At 42.7% G+C, this 21,201-nt stretch overlaps 1 protein-coding gene across 6 annotated transcripts in view; it reads right to left on the bottom strand.

Moving 5' to 3' along the window:
- The window catches only part of BTBD9 (BTB domain containing 9), a 504,665-nt gene that overhangs the window by 281,658 nt on the left and 201,806 nt on the right, over positions 1–21,201 (bottom strand). The gene's annotated exons all lie outside the window — the stretch shown is intronic.

The raw sequence follows: 21,201 nt of genomic DNA, 5'->3' as shown, positions 1-21,201 counted from the left end.
ATGGTACGCAAAAGCAGCAGGATGACCAGTGGCCCTGCAACAGCTGAGAGGAGGGTAGCAAACCATGGCTTGTGCTTGAACCAAGATTCAAACCAGCCTTTGTTGCTGCTGCTTTCATATTCTTTACAACGCCTGTCAAGATCTTTTTTTAGTTTGGCTAAGGCATCTCTAACTGCACCTGCCTTATCTACATAGAAACAGTATTCTTCTTTTAGGGCTGCACATAGCCCACCTTCTTTTAAGAACAAGAGGTCCAGGCCTCTTCAGTTCTGTAGGACCACCTCTGCCAAGGAGGTGAGGGATTGCTCCAGGTTTGATACTGACTGTCGGAGCTGTTCTAGGTCCCTGTCGACTGCCAGCCTCAGGGTTGTGAGCCCTTTTTCCCGTGTCACGAGGGCTGCGACCCCAGTGCCTGCCCCTGCTATCCCTAGGGAGATGAGGAGCCCAATGGTCAGGGCAGTAACAGCCTCCCTCTTGCTCCGGTGGGGATTCGGCCTTTCTTCCCAATAAGAAAGGAGAGAGTCATGAGAACGATATATTAGGCGAGGTAGAATGGCCACTAGCACACAAAACTCATTATTAGTATTGAATACAGAGGTGGATAGGGCCGGGGTGAGGCCTGTCTTTGAGCAGAGCCACCAACCCGAGGAGGGTATAATCCACTTTCCTTGCTCCCACGGGGTGCTATTATAGGAGGAGCATAACTGGCTCTGGGCCGTCGGGACTGTGCCTACACATGTACCAGTGATAGAGACTTGAGTGATTGTAAGTCTCCACGGTCTCCTGTCCCAGTAAGTGGGATGGGAGTTGTTGATACTGTAGGAGCCATTTATCCCGATTGCCTCATAGAAGGGGGGTGAACCTGGGTAGCATAGCCAACAGGGATCGCTGAGGGAGGAAGTGGTGTGGTTAAGAGTCTCTACTACTGCCTGCACCATTTCCCACATGGGATTATCTAACCCGGAGGGAGTGTGCTGGGTCCATAACCCAGAGGTCGATGGACCCGGTCCTCTCGTGGGTTCTGGAGCAAGCGTCCTGGTTGGCATTTTCTCATCCTTTTTGCTCAGGCCCTTATCTTGGATTGAAGGTTTCTGGGGATTTATAACCGGGTTGGGACCTACGGCGGCGGTGGGAGCTAACACGGTTAATTTAATGGTGAGGGTTGAGCCTTCTTCCTCATGTCCCCAAGATTTACAGTACTTTATCCCCCATGTTAGCCCTCTTATCCAACGTGATACCTCAGTCTTTTTGCCCATCTCAGTGAATTGAATTCGTACCCAATCCCGGTCCTGGTCACAAGCCCTGTCCCTTTGCACATGACGTGGGAGGCCCTGGTTGACATAAGAAGATTTGACAGCATCCCCTTTTGTAACCGGCCATTTCTGACCCCCATCGTTCGAGGTTACGCAGGTCAATTTGGCACACCAGAAGGGCCCCCACCCACATGACTCTCCTTTACCTGCTTTTGGGCAGGCATAAAATCCCTGGGCCTGGGTGCCAGCCGAAGGGGCGATCCCCCAAAGGGTCCGGTAACCTTGGTTGATCCGTCGAAGGCAGAAAAACAGGTCAGGCCACCAGGTTCCGAGTGGCGCACTGTGTTCTGTGGTACTGATGACTTCCCCAGTTGCGCCGTTGACCAGCACCCAGGTCAGGCCCCATGGCTAGGGGGTGCTGGTCACAGATGTGGTTCCCTTTAAGGTCCATACTAAGGCACTTATCAGCAGGATCCCCTTCATCTTTGGCTTAGGTGTAGTTTCAGGGGATTCGCAGGATGCTGCTGCACCTTCCACTCCTCCTTGTGGGCCCCTGGATCCTGATGAGGCAGGATCTTCCGAACGTGGGTGTGGTGCACCCAAGGAGCGATACCGTCAACCTTGAGAGCAGTGGGGGTGGTAAACAATACAACATAAGGTCCTTTCCACCTGGGCTCGAGAGTCTTCACTTGGTGTCTCTTGACCCACACCATATCCCCTGGGACTATGCCATGTTCCGGGCTCGGAATTTTCCCGCCCTCGTAATACGCTCTGATCAGGGGCCAGATTCCCTGCTGCACTTTAGCAAGAGCTTGCAACACCTTCAGATAGTCAGGGGACGGGTCCTCTACACCAGGAAGCTGCACTCGCTGGATTATGGGTGGAGGAGCCCCGTACATTATCTCAAATGGAGTTAAACTATGTACATAGGGGGAGTTCCGAGCATGGAAGATGGCTAAGGGAAGGAGGGCCACCCAGTCCCCGCCAGTCTCTAATACCAATTTAGAAAGGGTCTCCTTCAGGGTCCGATTCATTCTTTCTACCTGCCCAGAGCTTTGTGGGTTATAAGCACAATGTAACTTCCAATCTACTCCCAAAGCTAGGGCTAGTCCTTGCAGGACTTTGCTAACGAAAGCCGGGCCGTTATCGGAACCTATTGCTTCAGGGACCCCATATCTGGGGATGATTTCCTCAATTAATCTTTTGGCTACTACCTGGCTAGTCTCATGCTTGGTTGGAAAGGCCTCCACCCACCCAGAGAAAGTATCCACCATAACCAGCAAATACTTGTATCCATACTTCCCTGGTTTTATTTTGGTGAAGTCTATTTCCCAGTTCCTCCCTGGAGCCCTCCCCCTTTCCCGGGTACCTGCCGGGTGCAGCCCTCTTGGGGCTGGTCTTAGCCTTGCACAGCTACTGCATTCATTCGTGATCTGATGAGCTGCCTCATTCTGGTGGGGAAACACCAACTGTGCAGACTGGAAAAGGCTGAGCAGCTTTTTCCAGCCTAGATGGGTGGACTTGTGCAGATTAGCAAGCATGTACTGCCCCAATGCTTCAGGCAGGATCAACCTACCTTCTTGGTCCCTACTCCAATTTCCCTCCCTAAACACTTTCCCCGAGACTTGTTTCTTAATCCACTCAAGATCCTGGGGGGAATACTCAGGTTTGGGTGGCAAGGCGGGCAGTTCAAGTATGGGTATTTCGAGGGCTGCAAGTACAAGGGAGTCCGAGAGGGCTGCCCTTTTAGCTTCCGCATCAGCATGGCTGTTGCCGACGGCCTCAGGTGTCTTCTTTGATTGGTGGCCCGGTACATGTATAACTGCTACTGCTTTGGGTTTTTCGACAACAGCTAGTAGTCTTTGGACTTCTTGAAGATTCCTCAGTCCCTTCCCTTCCGCGGAACGGAATCCTCTTTCTCGGTAGATGGCACCATGGACATGGACAGTGCCAAAGGCATATCTGCTATCTGTGTATATGTTGGCCCTCTTGCCTTCTGCTCTTTCCAGGGCCTCAGCAAGAGCAATAAGTTCCGCCTTCTGTGCTGAGGTGCCAGGGGGCAGAGCTGCGCTCCAGACAACTTCCCCATCGTGGGTTACTACAGCTGCCACTGCTCTCCTGACCCCCTCCTGCACAAAACTGCTCCCATCCGTATACCAATTCAGCTCACAGCTTGGTAACGGTGTGTCTTTCAGGTCTCCTCGCACCTGGATAATTTCGGAAAGGATGTCTCCACAGTCATGGATGGGGGTCGTCGGATCTGGGTCCAGCAGAAGGGTGGCAGGATTTAGGGTTACTGGGTCAGAGAAGGCGATTCGTGGAGAGTCTAGCAGGAGCCCTTGGTAGTGGGTGAGTCTTGCGTTCGTCATCCATTTTCCTGGAGGATGCCTGAGGATCCCCTCTACGGTATGTGGGGCTGTTATTCTTAGGTTCTGGCCAAAAGTCAGCTTGTCTGCCTCCTTTACCAGTAGAGCGATGGCTGCTAGGATACGCAGACAAGGTGGCCACCCGGAGGCCACTGGGTCTAGCCGCTTGGACAAATAGGCCACAGGTCTCTTCCATGGGCCCAGCTGCTGAGCGAGGACTCCTTTGGCCACTCCCTTCTTTTCATCTATAAACAGGATAAAGGGTTTTTCTGGGTCTGGCAGAGATAGGGTGGGGGCCCGGAGGAGAGCTTCTTTTAGTCTGTCAAAAGCCTCTTGTCATTCCTGAGTCCATTGCCAGCCCGGCCCTTCTTTGGTCGCTTCATATAGCAGTCGGGCTATTTCTGCGTACCCTGGAATCCAAAGCCTGCAAAACCCCGCTGAGCCAAGAAATTCTCTCACTCCCTGGGGTGAGGAGGGGACGGGGATAGTCAGGACAGTTTGTTTCATAGCCTGCGTTAGCCACCTGGCCCCATTAGATATTTCGTACCCCAGGTAGACTACTGACCTCTGACAGATGTGAGCTTTCTTGGCGCTGGCTCGATATCCCAGTTCGCCTAGTTCAGCCAGCAAGTTCCCTGTGGCTTCTTCACACTCCTCACGGGTTTCTGTAGCCAGCAACAGGTCATCCACATACTGCAGCAGTGTCACGCGGGGGTGGCTCCTGCGAAAGGGCTCCAGGTCCTGGCTTAGGGCTTCATTGAATAAGGTGGGAGAGTTCTTGAAGCCCTGTGGCAGTCTAGTCCAGGTAAGCTGCCCTTTTCTTCCTCCCCCTGGTTCTTGCCACTCAAAGGCAAACAAAGGCTGACTAATTTCAGAGAGTGGGATACTCAAGAAGGCGTCTTTCAGGTCCAGAGTAGTATACCACACATGTGCGGGTGGCAGGTAGCTAAGTAGGGTGTAAGGGTTGGGCATTGTAGGATGGATGTCTTCTACCCTCTCATTGACCTTTCGCAAGTCCTGCACTGGTCTGTAATCTCCACTGCCAGGCTTCCTTACTGGAAGCAGGGGCGTATTCCATGCAGATTGGCAGGTTTTAAGGATTCCTGTCTCCAATAGTCTATGGATATGGGGTGCTATTCCTTTCCTAGCCTCTTCCGGCATTGGATATTGCTGGACCCGGATGGGTAGAGCCGTGGCTTTGAGTTGAACAACGACCGGGGATAGGTGTTTAGCGAGACCAATTCCTCCGGTCTTGGCCCATGCGGAAGGGAACCTCTGTAACCAAGAGTCCATTTCTCCCCGGCCCCCCTTTTCTTGATCCGCCGGAAACAGACGATGTTCGTCGGCCAGGGACAGAGTTAACACATGCGCCGGTTGTAGGGGCTGCCCTTCTTTGTCCATGATTTTTATCCCTTCTGGTTCAAAATGAATGCGCGCCCCAACCTTGGTTAGTAAGTCTCTACCTAACAGCTGTGCGGGGCTCTCAGGTACGACCAGAAATGAGTGAGAGACCTGATGCCTTCCTAGGTCCACTTTTCTGCTAGTGGTCCAGGCACATTTCTTGGACCCTGTCACTCCCTGGACTATACTTGTGCGTCCTGGGTTCAGGGGACCGTGGGCCTGGTTGAGAAGTGAATATTGTACCCCAGTGTCTACCATGAACCCAATGGGAGTCCCCTCCATGCACAGGGTTACCCAGGACTCGGGGAGGGGTGCCGAGCCCCGTCCCCATCAATCCTCCTCTCCTAGGTGCAGGGTCTTAACAGGGTTCCCTCTCCCTTGTTCCCTCCTTTGGGGGCACTCCCTCTTCCAATGTCCATATCTCTTGCACAGGGCGCATTGATCTTGTCCTAGTCGGGATTGGCGGGGTCCTGTTCCTCGAGGTGGCCTAGGGCCCTCCTTCACCCCGGCCAGGAATATCCTGGCCATCTCCTCCCTCTGCTTCTTGTTTTCCCTCTCCTGAAATTCTGTCTTCCTTCCTATTTTTCTCCTGTATTACCCATTTCTCTTTCCTCAGCCTTTCTTCTCTATCTTCCGGAGTTTCCCTAGCATTGAAGACTTTCTTTGCCTGCTGCAGCAGCTCTCTAATAGAGATCTCTCCCACTTCCTCCCGCTTGTGGAGTTTTCTCCGGATATCGGGGGCTGCCTGGTTGATGAATGAGAGGACTATAGCTGATCTGTGTTCCTCTGCTTCTGGGTTTATGGGGGTATACTGCTTGTAAGCGTCAAACAGCCTTTCCAGATACGCGGCTGGGCTTTCCATTTCCCCCTGAACAATAGTTTTTACCTTAGCCAGGTTAGTGGGCCGTCTGGCGGCTGCCCGGAGACCGGTCATCAGAGTCTGGCGGTAGACCCGGAGACACTCCCTACCTTCTGCAGTCCCGAAGTCCCAATCCGGGCGCGTAAGTGGGAACGCCTCGTCGATGATGGGCTGGAGGGTAGTGGGTCTTCCATTCTCTCCGAGGACATTTTTCCTGGCCTCATTGAGGATACACTCTCACTCTTCCGTCGTGAAGAGAGTGCGGAGCAATTGCTGGCAGTTGTCCCATGTGGGACGATGGGTAAACATAATGGACTCCACTAGACCTATAAGACACTTGGGGTCCTCTGAGAAGGGAGGGTTCTGAGTCCTCCAATTATAGAGGTCACTAGATGAAAAGGGCCAGTATTGATATTGTTGAGTGATGCCTGTACCGATGGCACGCACAGGCAGAACCGGCACTGCTCCTTCTGAGGTGGAGGAGGGAGCCTCCCCTTCTTGTTCCCTGGCCCCCCGAGGCCTTAACTGCATTCCTCCTGTTCTACTTGGCGCCCAGTGTGGGGCCAGAGCGGGGGAGTGTGGGGAAGCTCTTTCCGGCCTCCTGTCTCCCTCTGCTGAAGAGTTTGGGGAAGCTGCGGCCGCCTGGTTCCCACTGGGTTCCCCAGCCTTGTTTTCTATCCTCCCAGCAGCTTCACCCCCCTCCTCCGCATACGGGGGTGGCTGCTCAATCGGCAGAAGGGGGTAGAGAGGAGAACTGTCGGGGAGGACAGGCGGCGCACTCGGGCACACAGGATTTCTGGCCCTGTGATCAGAGGGCTCTAATTTTTCCTGAGCAACTAGGATGGAGGTCTTTAGGGGGTCAGTATGAGGTTTCCCCACCAAAAAGGGCCTCAGCCAGGATGGAGGATTCTCGGCTAGATTTTCCCAGACCAAGATATAGGGGAGTTGGTCAGGGTGGCCCTCAGGGCCTGGTCAGGAGATAATGGTTTTGACTTTGCCGATAAGGTCCAGGGAAAGAGATCCCTGGGTCGGCCAGCCTACTCCAAAGGAAGGCCACTCGACTGAGCAAAAGGTGTTAAGCTTACCCTTCTTGATGCCAAGGCTCATATTTAAGGCCTGTTTCTTGACCTCCGGGAAATGGGAAAGGATCAGACTCTTAGGAGTAGCCTGAGCCTGACCCATAGTGAAAAAGAAGAAAAAGGATATGAGGGAGACAAAGGCGAAGGATGAAGATGCCACTTCAAACAAGATGACTGTTTTATGTACTTGTGAACGGGTGCCTTTTGTTGCACAGTTTTCCTTCTGTGGGGGACACGAATTTATCTGGGATTCGCGGCTGTGACCCCCTTATCCTGTCATGGGAGTCTTCTAGCGGCGGGCGCCCTAATGGCTCTTAATTGCCCGACCCGTGCCAGCAGGGAATGATGTAGTGGCAGAAAGGAGGAACGGAGAGAGCAGGAGAGCCTTAGAACAAGGAAACTTAAAATAAGAAGCGCATAAAAAAATATAAACCGAAACCAAAACACAGTAAAATAAACACCAAGCACACACACCACATCTGATCACACTCGTTCGGACCAGTCCTTCTCTCACTCTGGTGCGCACCACACTCACCACTTTCAGGATCCTCAAAAACTCTCGTTATTCTCCCGAAAGGCATCCACTCGGACCGCCGCAGGGTGACGAGCTCTATCTTTTCCTCCTCGGGCACCAGTTTTCTGCCGATCGGACTTGCCTTCCTAAGGCCGAGTCACTCGGACCTTAGGGCCAGGATTGGTTACCTGGGCTTCACCCAGGGTCGCTAACCTGGGGGCCGGGACTACCAACCCAGACTCTCTCACTCGGGGTCACTAACCCGAGACCATACACGGGATGGCGACTCCCGCTTTATAATGGATTTATGCAGACACGAGGGGGCGCCCTCGAATTGCACTGCCCCGTCCGGACAATTAGACCTTGCCTCCAGCCGTCCTTTGTTCTCAGGGAAGCCGCACGGATCCTGGACGAGCCCCCAAATGTTAGGGTCCAGGAACTCAGGGTTTTCCCGAGAGAACAAAGCACACAGGCATGGAGATGTAAGTACAGGCAAAGTCTTTATTCAGCCAGCAAGCTGGGGTCGACAGCACCTCCCCTGACACGCAGGCCGAGTCTGAGCTGCCGACCCCCAGGCAACTTTAGGTATTGCTTATATAGGATTTTCACAGCCGTTATACCGAAGCCTGCGCATTTCTACAACCAATAATTTGAAAACATTCTATATTGTAACCTTTTAGGGAACATTCCAGTTGCCTGACCGCTTCAATTGTTATCTCTTGCTTACCCAAGCATGTCTATGTGACTTATCACGGATCACGCCCCCAGGCTGTTGCCCACTTCTAGTTATCTAACTTAAAGCAGGCGCATTTCTAAGCTTAGCCTCGGGTTGTTTATTCAAAACTGGGTGGCCCATGCTTTAGGCAGTTAGGTTAAATGTCATTAGTCCTTTTTCCTGACTCTTGATGCCCTCTGCCCTCCTTTACAGTCCCAATTCATGCAAAGGATAGGCACCCACATAGCAATGCTTAGCAAGGAGTTTAAGCACTGATGGAATGTTTGGGCCCAGGTCAGTGTTTCTCTAAGTGTAATTCAAGGACAAACTGAATTCAAACTATCCAATGTGCTTATTTAACAGAAACTAATAGGAATTCAAAAAATACTGCAAATTCCTGGACCAGTCTCTAGGTTTCATGACTCAGAAGGGGAAGTGCCTGGGAATCTGCATTTTAACAAGCTTTTCAGGTGATCCTAACGTACACTCAAGACTGTGAAGCACACTAGGTGACCTTTGAAGTTTCATCTATCACTTATCCTCTAATATTACTTGGCCTGTCCAAACAGTTGCCTTGCTTTGATCATTGATTTTTGTTGTTGCTTCTGTAAGAAAACACCCTCACTCAAGTTTCACTAACTCCTCTTTGTCACTGAAAGCTTATCCACCCCTTCAAGATCAAGCTTAAATGAATGATAAATGATTTATTTTCTGATTTTCCAACCATATGTGACCCCTTATCGTTGTAAACTATATCGTTGCTTTGTATGACACCAGTGGAACCTGCTACTATAAAATGGAGTTAATAATACAAATCTGTACTATAAATACTCTGGGGGTAAGGTCTGTGTCCCATTTCCCCCATTTTATCCTCATTATTTGGCACAAAAGTTGGCACACACTGTGTTATAAACATAAATATAACAAATATTTGCTGAATGAAAAAATGTCTTATATTGTAGATATTTTGTGAATACTTAAGTGTAAGCTCTGTGAAGGCAGATGCTCATCTCCAGTCACTGTGGAGCTAGCACTATGCTTAAATAGACCACAAGGTCTGATAAACCTTGAATCACATTAACTGATGAGTAACAGCCATTTTCTTCCTGGGTTTTTAGGTAATAAGGCATTTTTACAAAGAGCCATCTCATCTAATGTCTGCCATTACTTCTTACAACTGCCACTAGCCTTAAATGTGTACCCCAAACATGTTTGTAAATGCAAACATTTTGAGATTCCCTAAATATTGTAATGACCAAGAGTTTCAAAAGAGAGGCAGAAGTGCAGTAGGCTCCATTTCTTCTGCAGTACAAGAATAGTGAATACTCATGGAGATAACAGCAGTGCCCAAGAACAGCCCAACTGTCACATGAAAAACAGTATCACTAGTCCCTCCAACTCACGGAGGTCTTTGTTTTCACACATCATCAACTCCAGTTCCATTCTGCCTACTAAATACTTCATGTCACCCCAGCCTGGTGGGAAAGCCTTCCCATATCCCTGTTGCCAGCGATACTACAGCTAGTGCCCTACTCCTTCCCTCTTTTCACCCAAATTCAGTGGATACAAGGTTTACACTCTCTGTTTCCACTCCCCCACCCCAATTTACTCCCAGCATTTGTTGCAAAGTTCTCTTGATTCCTCTGTGGTAATTTCCCTTACATCCCCCTTCCCATCTGACATCTACTGCTATATATATAACTGCAATGTGGAAAGTGCATTATGTTTCTAATCACCAAAACCAATGGCCTTTGATACTTGGGTTTGCAAAGAAGACTCAGTTCATATATTTGAAAAACTATATGCTGTAGTCTATTTAAGGAAAGGAAAAGGAGACTTAGGTAGCCAAAAATTGTAAAGCATTATAAGAAATACAAATTTTTTTAAAACCTTCATTCTTTCAGAAGCATCTACCAATGTAGAAGGGCCCTTTTCTCTTATGCTTTCTACTTGGGAGCCTCACCCCTGGTTTCATTTTCTACTTTGTTCTCTTTTTCCATTTTATCCTAAAGATAACAATAATAGCAACAATACTTCTACTAGTAATAGCTATCATTAGTCAAGTCCACTATATTGATGCTTTACATATTGTGGTTACTCCTTATAATAACCATGCATTATTCTCACTATTTTTAGTTCTAAGATCATACCACTACTAAGGGATTAACCTGAGATTCCAACCCATATCTGTTTGGTTCCACTAATATACCATTACACTATGCCATCTCTTAATAACTCTAATCGCTTCAGTTATTTTTGCAATTGCTTCCAAACTTTCAAGTTAGTCAAGTGTAAGAAAAGCCATGTTTTAGTAAGATAAATCTAGTGGTAACAGGCAGGATGGATTGGAAGAGAATTAATTGGAGGTTGGGAAACCAATTAAGGATGTAATAATTTAGGCATGAGTCCATAATGGTCTGCACTAGGATGCTGGCAATGGGAATGGAAAGAAGAGACAGATATGAGAGAAATTATGAAAGATGAATTAAAAGAACTTGGCAACTGCTTACACATATAAAGGAAGAGAAAAGAAAGATGACTTAAATTATAAGTCTGTGTGACCAAGAGACAACATGAACTGAAATAGGAAAGACAAGGGCAAGATCAGAGTTTGTGGGGGAGGAAATGATAAATTTCTTGTTATAATCATTAAAAATAAAACAACATTGCAACCTAGATGTAGGAAGGGAAGCATTTTACAATATATCTTTTAAAATAAGAGTAGAAATGCCTTTCTGTTTTTCCTTAATGTGACACTAAAATTAAAGAGAAGGACTTTAGATTCTTCTAAGAAGACTGATCTCTGATTGGAGTAAATAAATAGCCTTGTGTTCCTTGCATGCAATCCCTTTCTCTTCAGAACTTGTAAAAAGTGCAATGCCTGCAAATTCCAGCACTATTCATTCAAAGGAGATGGTTAATAGGTCTCATCTGTTTAGCTGGAAAGCGTATAACAGGTCCTTCATAAGAAGACCACAGACAATCATTTGAGTGAAAATTTATGCAAAGTAACAGATTAGTAATAGTTTTATACCAGCAGGGCTTCATGTCTCATTATTTTATACTGACTACTAATAGAGTTTAGTATTAGAATTTGAAAAGGAACAGAAAATGGAATGCTCTCCCCACAGAATTTGTTGTACTCTTTCAGCTATTATGGGTTTCATTACAGATTTCTACTCCAAGGCGTTATTCTTTGTTTTATTTTCAAAATGTGGCTCATACTTTAAAAATGGCTTTCTGGGAAACCTCTACATTTTCATGAATTCAAATGAAACTCTGTTCTCTGCTGTCATCATTCTGTTCAACAGCTTGTTACATATTTTATAGGGTTAGGACGTGATTAACAATGGACTCTTCTACTGCATTCCATAAAACAACAAAATCAACAGTGACACTGAGTAAAGTAAACATCCAGAGTGCTTTTAAATATTTGGTTTTATAGTTTTTAAATGACAAGTTTTTAAATGACAAGTGATATGTAGCCAAGGATGTAGCTACAGTACCGCACTGTCACTGAGGACAGCCTGGTAACTGGAGAGATTCTGCATGAAGAATGTTCCCAAATGAGCTCTTCAAAATTCTGTTATGATATCCACTGGAACATCAAATGTCCCCCTGTATATTGCGTATCTCCCAAGTGGAGAAAGAAGATGATAGAGGAAATTAAAATGCTACAACTGCAATAGCTGTTACATAAATAAATCAAGTTGCTTTTTGGAAAGCAAAGGCATCAGAATATGGGGTAAGTTTCAAATGGTGCAGGAATGTTGAGGATGCATTCCAAATCCAACCCTGTATTCTACAGATTGAAGAAACAGAGTTACACACACCACCAGGTCACCGTCAGCAGGACAAAAAGTGGTTTCCTTTTGTTGAGGAAGATAACAGAAAAATAAATGCTGGGAAGTTTTTCAAAAGAGATCAAAAGGTGCAGTGAATAATGACTCTAATGTACTTCAAAATGGAAATTCTTCAAGCAAGTAGGTCTGGGTTTCAAGTAATTAACCTAACATTTACACAATGGATTGTGACAAAATATAACAAAGTTAGCATACAAAACACTGTCTGATAAATGTTAACTCAATGTTCATATCCTCTGGTACATACAGGTGTTTTATTAGAGATGAGGACAAAAGTATTAAAAACTGAGGGAAACACTGTTTTATGTACCTTCTTAGTCTAACTATTTTTGAGGTTAAAGAGTTGAAGTTTACATATGAAATGTTTGGTTATAAAGCACTGAAAATCAAAATCCCACTCTTAGGAAAATACAAGTTTAAAAAATATTTTTCCACACATAGTTTTTAAAAGCACTATTACTTTAAATACTGGAAATAGCAATGCAAGTTCATGAAAAGAAATAAAAATCTCATTCATTTAACAGAAGCTAATAAAAAATTAGAGGAATCAGTACAGCATTATTGGCTTAAATAGCATCATTGTCATGTGAGCTGCATGAAGGAAACCAAGACTTACTGCAACCAGATACCTCTATTCTGGAAGAAGGGTAACAACTGAATTTTGTTGACCTGGCAGTACAAGCAGCATGATGTAACCAAAACCCAAATCGAGCCTTACCCAACTCTTACAAAGCAATGCCCATGATCTTTTGTTTTTGTTTTATGTTTACTTTTCAGTTAATGGTTAAATTCACTTTTTTTACATGTGCTGTTCTATGAATTTAAAAAGTTGTCACCACAAGAATCACAGAACAATTTCACACCCCAAAGCATGCCCTTGTGCTATCTCTTTGCACTGAAACCCTTCCCCAGCCTCTAATGCTGGCAATCACGGATCTGTTTTCCATTGCTGTAGTTCTGCTTTTTACAGGATGACACGAATGGAATCCTACAGTATGTAGCCTTTTTAATCTTGCTTTTTTCACTTAACGTAACACACAGGAGAGTAGCCCATGCTGTTGGTGCCTGTCATAACATGGATATACCACAGTTTGTTTACTCATTCACCAACTGAAGTGGTAATTAGGCTATATTCAGTTTTTGTAAAATATTAATAATGTTGATATAAACAGTCTTATTCAGGTTTTTGTGTGGAATGGCTGGGTCATATGATAGGTGTATGTTTAACTTTATAAGGAACTGCTCAACTGTTTTCCAAAATGGCTGTACCATTTCGCATTCCTGCTGCAATGAATGAGAATTCAATATGTTCCCTGTCCTTGCCAAGACATGGTATTGCCAGTTTTTTCGTTGTTGTTTTTTAAAGACATTCTAATAGGTGTGTAATGGTTATCTTATTGTGGCTTTTGTTATTCCATGGCTTTAATTTTAATTTTGTTAATGACTAACGATGCTCGAACATCTTTTCCTGTGCTTATTTGCCACTGGGTTATCTTCTTTAACAGGTGCGTGTTTAAATATTTTGCCTTTTTAAAAAAACTGAATTGTCTGTTTTCTTCTTGTTGAGTTTTTAGAGTTTTTTATATATTCTGGATACAAGTCTTATTCCATATATGTGACTAACAAATATTTTTCTCCCCTTTACAGTCTTTTTTACCTATCTTCTCAAATATTCCCCTGGCTCAGTTTGTCACATTCTTTCACTGAATTAGCCAGCATGGGGTTATAATAATCACTTTGAAGGAAGCAAATACAGTGAAATGATAAAGACAGGGTTATCAGGGAAGAGTCTCGGAGAAGCTGGTATTTGAACTGAGATGCAAATGATAACAAAGCAATGAAAAGAACTGACAGGCAGAGAGAAGAGCAAGGCAAACACCCTGTGGTGGGAAAGAGGTCAGCAAGTTCAAGGAAAAGAAGGCAGGCTATCATGGCTGGAGCTCAGTGAGGGAGGCAGAATGAGGCGGTAGAGGCAGGGACCAAATCACATGAAGTCGTACAAGCCTCAGAGGAGTTAGAAGATGCTGTTGAAGGGTTTTAAGCAAAGAAAATAATTCAATCTTCTTTAAGACATCTCTGGCCACCACGATGAAGGATTAATTGGAGGGGCAAGCAAGGAGACAGGAAGCCACTACAATCCAGGCAAGAAATGATGTTGGTGGTAACTGGAGTGGTGGCAGTGCAGAATAGATTCAAAGTGTATTTTGGAGCTAAAACCTAAAGGACTCTCGAATGGCCTGAAATATGGGAAAAAATTTTTTAAATGGAAGAATCAAATATGACTTCGAGGCTTGGGGACCAAGAAAACGGGGTGGACAACAGTGTCATTTGGTTGGATGGAGATGAAATGACTGGAGGAGTGAAAATAAAGAGTTCCATTTGGGACATGTTAAAACTGAGATGTCTAAGAGATACCCAAGTAGAGATTTCAAATCAATAGATAGAATACAACAGAGAGGCCTGGATCAGAGAGATAAATTTGAGAGCTAGAAGCATATACATGTGTGAGAAAGGAGAGTATAGGTAGAGAAAAGAGGGGAGTTGAGGATATAGCCCTTAAGGACTTGAACATTATCCTGGCATATCAGTTTACATGTCCCTCTCCCCAAACTGGCCTGTGAGTTCTTCAAGTGCACAGATCATGTCTTTTCCATATCCATATTTAACAAATCTTGGTGCCTAATACTTAATGAGTGCTAATATGAAGAATGTTCCCAAATGAGCTCTTCAATGAGAGTTATGGAACTCTCACAGGGGTAATATGCCAGGGAAGATGATGTCGGGATGTCCCAGGTGTACTGGAGTGGTAAAGATGAGCAACTATGAGGAGACTGCAGTCCTGGAGTGGAGGCTTTAAGCACCAGATATTGCAGTGTCCATGCTGGGCAACTAGTATCTCAAGCAAAAAGAGGCTCTTCAAAACAGCAGATTAAAATATTTCTAAGTAAAGGAAGTTGGTTTTCAACTGGAACTTTTATGAGGATCTCTTTTCTACTGCCTTTTAGTTTCTACCTGCAAAATAATGTTGAGCTCTTTCTGTTTATTAGAGCTTACAAGCTAACGGGTCAGATGACAGGGCTAAATTGAGACTGAATACCTTTGGATATGATGTTCTGAAATAATCTCTCTGGCATTGCTAAGAATGGAAAAAGACTCCAATAATCCCTGCCACTGCTACCCTAGATTTCTTCCACATTTGATTTGTCCCTCCAAAAGACTTATTAGGAAAAAGCCTAAATAAAAGCTCAACCTAATTCTATCATGATATAAGATTCTCCTCCTTGTTGGTTTAGCTTTATTGGAGGGAAAAGCAACCTAATAACTCAGCAAAAACTGGGATTGAGAGATCCCTAACAGGAGAGACTCCTAACCAAAGATACTTGAAATCACTCTAGCTGTTTTGAAAATATATTCTGAGTTTTCACTGTAGCCACGTATTTCTATACAAACACACACAAAATCTCACTTTGTGGTCAGAAGCAAGCTCATTTTGATTATTTAGAAAATGGAAACTGGCAAGTTATTTATACAAATAATGGTAAGTTAAAGAATATATTGATTCTCTTCTCTACTTCTTCATTAACAAATGAGAATCCACAAACAACTTAAGTGTAACATAAAAAGCCATTTTATAAACATCTTTACCAGTTGCATACTTGAATTATTTTACATTAAACTTCCTATTAAAAAATATTATTTCATAAGTGCCAGGCAAAGTGAGTTCATGTTATGTAAAAATCTGACAATCCTTCTCTATAGCCTAAGACATTTACTTATCACTGAACATTCATGGGCTTTCCCACAACTCTCTGGCTACCATGCAGTTATGTGGAGCCGTATATTGGTTCTGGCCAATGCGCTGTGAGTGAAAGAACATGTCACTTCCATGCCGAAAAAGAGTAGTGTGTAACTCTCCAACCCTCCCTTCGCCTTCTGCAGGGACCGAGGAGGCTACATGTTTCAGATAGCACAGCTGCAAGATAGTGAAGTTTCTATCAGCCTCAGTACCTCAAAAACTATGTGCCACAGAATCTCTGACCTAAGTTAGATGTGTGATGTCAACAAGAACCAGACTTCTGTTATGCTAAATTACTAAGATTCTGATTTGCTGTTACAACATAGTTTAACCTATCCTTAGTAATACACCTTCACAGCTGAAAATCACATTTATAATTATGGATATTCTGCAGGAGATATGTTCAGAGACTAATTTTGGTCAAAGAACCCATTTTACATTGCACAAATGTCTATTTAATCTGTAAGTATATTTGCAAAAACTAATTCTTTTAAAGTAGAGGTTAGCACGTGGTCTTTGATTTTAAAAGAGTTCTTTTATTTCTAATTATTACCTCCAGAAATGGTTTGTACAGTGTGGTCTGGAGCATCCCATGGACATAGTTACAGCTTGTGTTGTCTTGTTTGTTTCATCTTTAGGGATCATCTAAAGTTAGCTTATGATACAGATATCAACTAAAAATACTAGCAAAACAGCCTATTTAATAGAGAAGGGAGTCTATAAATACTTCAGAGAGGTAATGTTTGCTTATACTTCAACATATAAGTTAACAGACTTCTCATTATAACACTAAACTTCCAAGGGTCTGCGTCTAAATGTTATACTGTAAGAAAATGCAAATGATCTTACTTCTACATGAGTTTCTCTGTGTATGTGAGTGTTGTGTTTTCTTCCTTTCCAACTTAGTAATATCACAGCGCTCATCAAACAGTTGGATCTGAGCCAGTCTGTTCCTTACGTTATTTCTACCCAGGAAGCTGACAACACCTTGCTATTTGTTTTTTGGTTGGTAACAACGTTAGTCTGAACGTCATTATGCATACTGAAGTTGCATATTTATTTCTCCTTCCAAGAGAAAAGAAAAAATAATTTACTAGTGTAATATAAGAACAATGGGACACTTTAAACTAATAGCTAGTGAATTTATAATCCACAAAAAGAAACGTTTCTTCTTATACCATATAAACAGTCAGCCAACCCTTAGAATTTACTAATTAATTCACAGTGCTTTTTTTTAAGCCAAATAACTTAATAATTTATGAAATCTTTAATATTTGTCACCTAACTGAAAGTAATTAAGTTTTGTGCTCTAGGAAATCACCTCCTGAATCCTGCCTAGGACTTTCCCTCTCAACTCCAGGCACCCTCTGGGGTGGAGGAAACGACACAGGAAGTGTAACCATACCCCGTGATATCTCTATTAGGCTTACCTCAGCCAGCTGGACCAAAGTCCTAAATCTCTCCTCTAGATTGGTAAAACTTTGAGCTTAATTCTCTTCTTAAAGGAAAGGAAAGTGGTTTTGTTGTTTTTACCAGCTTTATTGAGGTTTAACTGAAACAAACTATATATTTGAAATGGACAATTTGATAATTTTTCACATATGAAATTATCACTTTTTATCAAAGATAATGAACATATATACAATGCTCCCCAAAATTTCCTTGGGCCCCTTCTCTTCCATATCCCCCACTCCCCACCCCTGTTCCCAATCTGTAGTGCATTCTGACACTGTAACTTATTTTAAATTCTCTAAAATTCTGTTCAAATGAAATCATGCAGTATGTACTCTTTTTGTTGGCTTATTTTGCTTGTAAATCAAACAAGGAGGCCATTAGACTAAGGTGGCTCTAATGTTTTGGTAGCCTATGTAAGCAAAACAAAACTTATATCAGAGTTAATTCCTATAAATGCCTCAAGGTTAAGAAGAACCAATTAAAAACATCCAATCAGACTTTCCCAAATAATGCAGCTGCTTAAGCTATAGCCAATCAAATGATTTCCTTGCTTTGCTTCCATATCTCCTCTATAAAAACCTTGCCTCTGTCTCCTGTCGGTGAAGTACTTCTAATCACTTTGGGTTTGGCACTGCCCAACTGGAATCTATGTCTGCTTATACTTTTCAAAAATTTAATGTACCTCAGTTTATCTTTTAACACAAACAACATAATTATTTTGAGATTCATCCATGCTGTTGCACCTATCAGTAGTTCATTCTTTTTCTTGCTAAGTGTATTCTATTGCATGGATGCATCACTATTTATTTCTCCATTTATCTCTTGATGGACATAAGACTTGTTTCCAGTGTTCGATATTACAGATGAAACTGTTGTGAACATTTATGTTTAAGTTTTTGTATGGATATATACTTTCATTTATCTTTTTATTTTTTTTGGTATCATTAATACATGAGCAACATTATGTTTACTAGATTCCCCCCATCATCAAGTCCCCACCACATACCCCATTACAGTCACTGTCCATCAGCATAGTAAGATGCTATAGAGTCACTACTTGTCTTCTCTGTGTTGTACAGCCCTCCCTGTGCACCCCCCCACATTATGTCCGCCAATCGTAATGCCCCTTTTCCTCCTTTACCTTTATTCCTCCCTTCCCACCCATCCTCCCCAGTCCCTTTCCCTTTGGTAACTGTTAGTCCATTCTTGGGTTCTGTGAGTCTGCTGTTGTTTTGTTCATTGAGTTTTTTTTTTTGTTCTTATACTCCACATATGAGTGAAATAATTTGATACTTGTCTTTTTCTGCCTGGCTTATTTCACTGAGCATAATACCCTCTAGCTCAATCCGTGTTGTTGCAAATGGTAGGATTTGTTTTCTTCCTATGGCTGAATAAAACTCCACTGTGTATATGTACCACATCTTCTTTATCCATTCATTTACTGATGAGACACTTCAGTTGCTTCCATTTCTTGGCTATTGTAAATAGTGCTGTGATAAACATAGGGGTGCATATGTCTTTTTCAAACTGGGCTGCTGCATTCTGAGGGTAAATTCCTAGGAGTGGAATTCCTGGGTCAAATGGTATTTCTATTTTTAGTTTTTTGAGGAACCTCCATACTGCTTTCCACAATGGTTGAACTAGTTTACATTCTCACCAGCAGTGTAGGAGGGTTCCGCTTTCACCACATCCTCACCAACATTTGTTGTTGTTTGTCTTTTGGATGATGGCCATCCTTACTGGTGTGTGGTGATATCTCATTGTGGTTTTTAATTTACATTTCTCTGATGATTAGCAATGTGGAGCATCTTTTCATTTGCCTGTTAGCCATCTGAATTTCTTCTCTGGAGAAGTGTCTGTTCAGCTCCTCTGCCCATTTTTTAATTGGAATATTTGCTTTTGGTTGTTGAGGTGCATGAGCTCTTTATATATTTTAGATGTCAACCCTTTATTGGATCTGTCATTTATGAATATATTCTCCCATACTGTAGGATACCTTTTTGTTCTATTGATGGTGTCCTTTGCTGTACAGAAGCTTTTCAGCTTGATATAGTCCCACTTGTTCATTTTTGCTTTTGTTTCCTTGCCCATGGAGATATGTTCATGAAGAGGTTACTCATATTTATGTCCAAGAGATTTTTGCCTATGTTTTTTTCTAAGAGTTTTATGGTTTCATGACTTACATCAGGTCTTTTCTGATGGTATTATAAGAGTATTATTTTTAGTTTTAGTTTCATTGACAATTTTTTGAAGATATGTACAGAAATACAACTGATTTTTGCACACTGATCTTGTATCCTACACCCTTGCTAAACTAATGTACTAGTTTTAGTAGCTTTTTTTCCATAGGGTTTTCTATACAGATGATGTTGTATGAGAATACAAAGTTTTACTTCTTCCTTTCCAATCTGAATGTCTGTTATTTCTCTTCCTTGCTTTACTGCACTGGCTAGAACTTCCAGTACAACAGTAAAGGGGAGTTATGAGAATGGATACTCCTGACTTGTTTCTGATACTGGGAGAAGGCATTTAGTCTTTTACCATTAAGTATTATGTTAGCTCTTTATAGAAGCCCTTCATCAGTTTCTCGAAAAAGTTCCCTTCTATTCCTGGTTTGCTGAGAGTGCTAGGAAAGGATGTTGGACTTTATAAAATTCTCTTTCTGTGTCTATTGAAATAATCACAGATTCTTGATTTCAGTTTGTTAATATGGTAAATTATATTTAATTCATTTTTGAATGTTAAACTAGCCTTGCATTCCTGGGACAAGTCTTACCTGATTATTATATATTGTCCCTGTTGGGTTCAATTTGCTGAAGTGTTCAGAATTTTTTATCTGTGTTTCATGAAGGAAAATTAGAGATGGCTTCATAGTTTTCTTTTTCTTTTTTATGTTTATATAATATCGTTGTCTACTTTGGTATTAGAGCCTCATACAAAGAACTGGGAAATATTCCCTTATGCTCCAACTTTTCTAGAAGTTTGTGTAGAATCCATGTCACTTCTTCCTTAAATGCATACACCAGTAAAGTAATGTGGGCCTGGCATTTTTTTGTAGGAAGGTTTTTAGCTGTACATTTAAATTTCTTTAATAGACAAACAGCTATTCCAGTTACTTATTTCCTTCTGAGTGACTTAGTTTTTGTCAATTTGTCCATTTCAACTAAGTTGCCTAATTAACAAAGTTGTTCATAATATTTTATTATTCTTTTACTATCCATAGAATCTGTAATAATGTTAACTTCTTCCAAGATAATTAAAACTCTGATTGCCTAATTAACAAAGTTGTTCACAATATTTTCTTATTATTCTTTTACTATCCATAGAATCTGTAATAATGTTAACTTCTAAGATAATTAAAACTCTGAGCTTTAAACTTCCTTTTCCTTCTTGAAGAAGGTAAAGTGGGTTTACTGTTTGTTTGTCTTTGGTTTGTTTGTGGTCTTGAACTAAAAGATCAAAATATTTCCCTATGGGCACAATTCAGTTGTGAAAATGGATGAAATATTTTAATAGGGTTATGTGCTTTATCTATAAATGGCTCAATACTTCAAAATAACAAAATTCAAAGTAGAAAAGCCAAAGGCGCAGGTATGTTGTAGGGTAGTCCCAAAAGAAAGGTCACATTGAGTGAACAGAGCTAAAAAGAAATTCGTGACACTCATCTAAAAATCTGACATTTTTCAATCATATTTTAAAAAACTAGAAAATCCTTGAAATTTGGAACACTTTGCACCCAGAAGAACTGTATTAGCAATAAATAAAAACACCAGAATTCAAGAACTATAATAGTAATAAATCTATGCACAACCAAACATGCATATAAGATCCAGTAAACTTCAGTCAGCAAATCAGGGAACACCTACAGCAGAATGTGCTAATGAGAGGGTTGATGAAAAC

Source organism: Manis javanica, chromosome 16 (genome assembly GCF_040802235.1).
Source record: "Manis javanica isolate MJ-LG chromosome 16, MJ_LKY, whole genome shotgun sequence".
Taxonomy (NCBI): domain Eukaryota; kingdom Metazoa; phylum Chordata; class Mammalia; order Pholidota; family Manidae; genus Manis; species Manis javanica.
The sequence above is the reverse complement of the archived record's forward strand: the minus strand, read 5'-3'. Positions and strand labels throughout refer to the sequence as shown.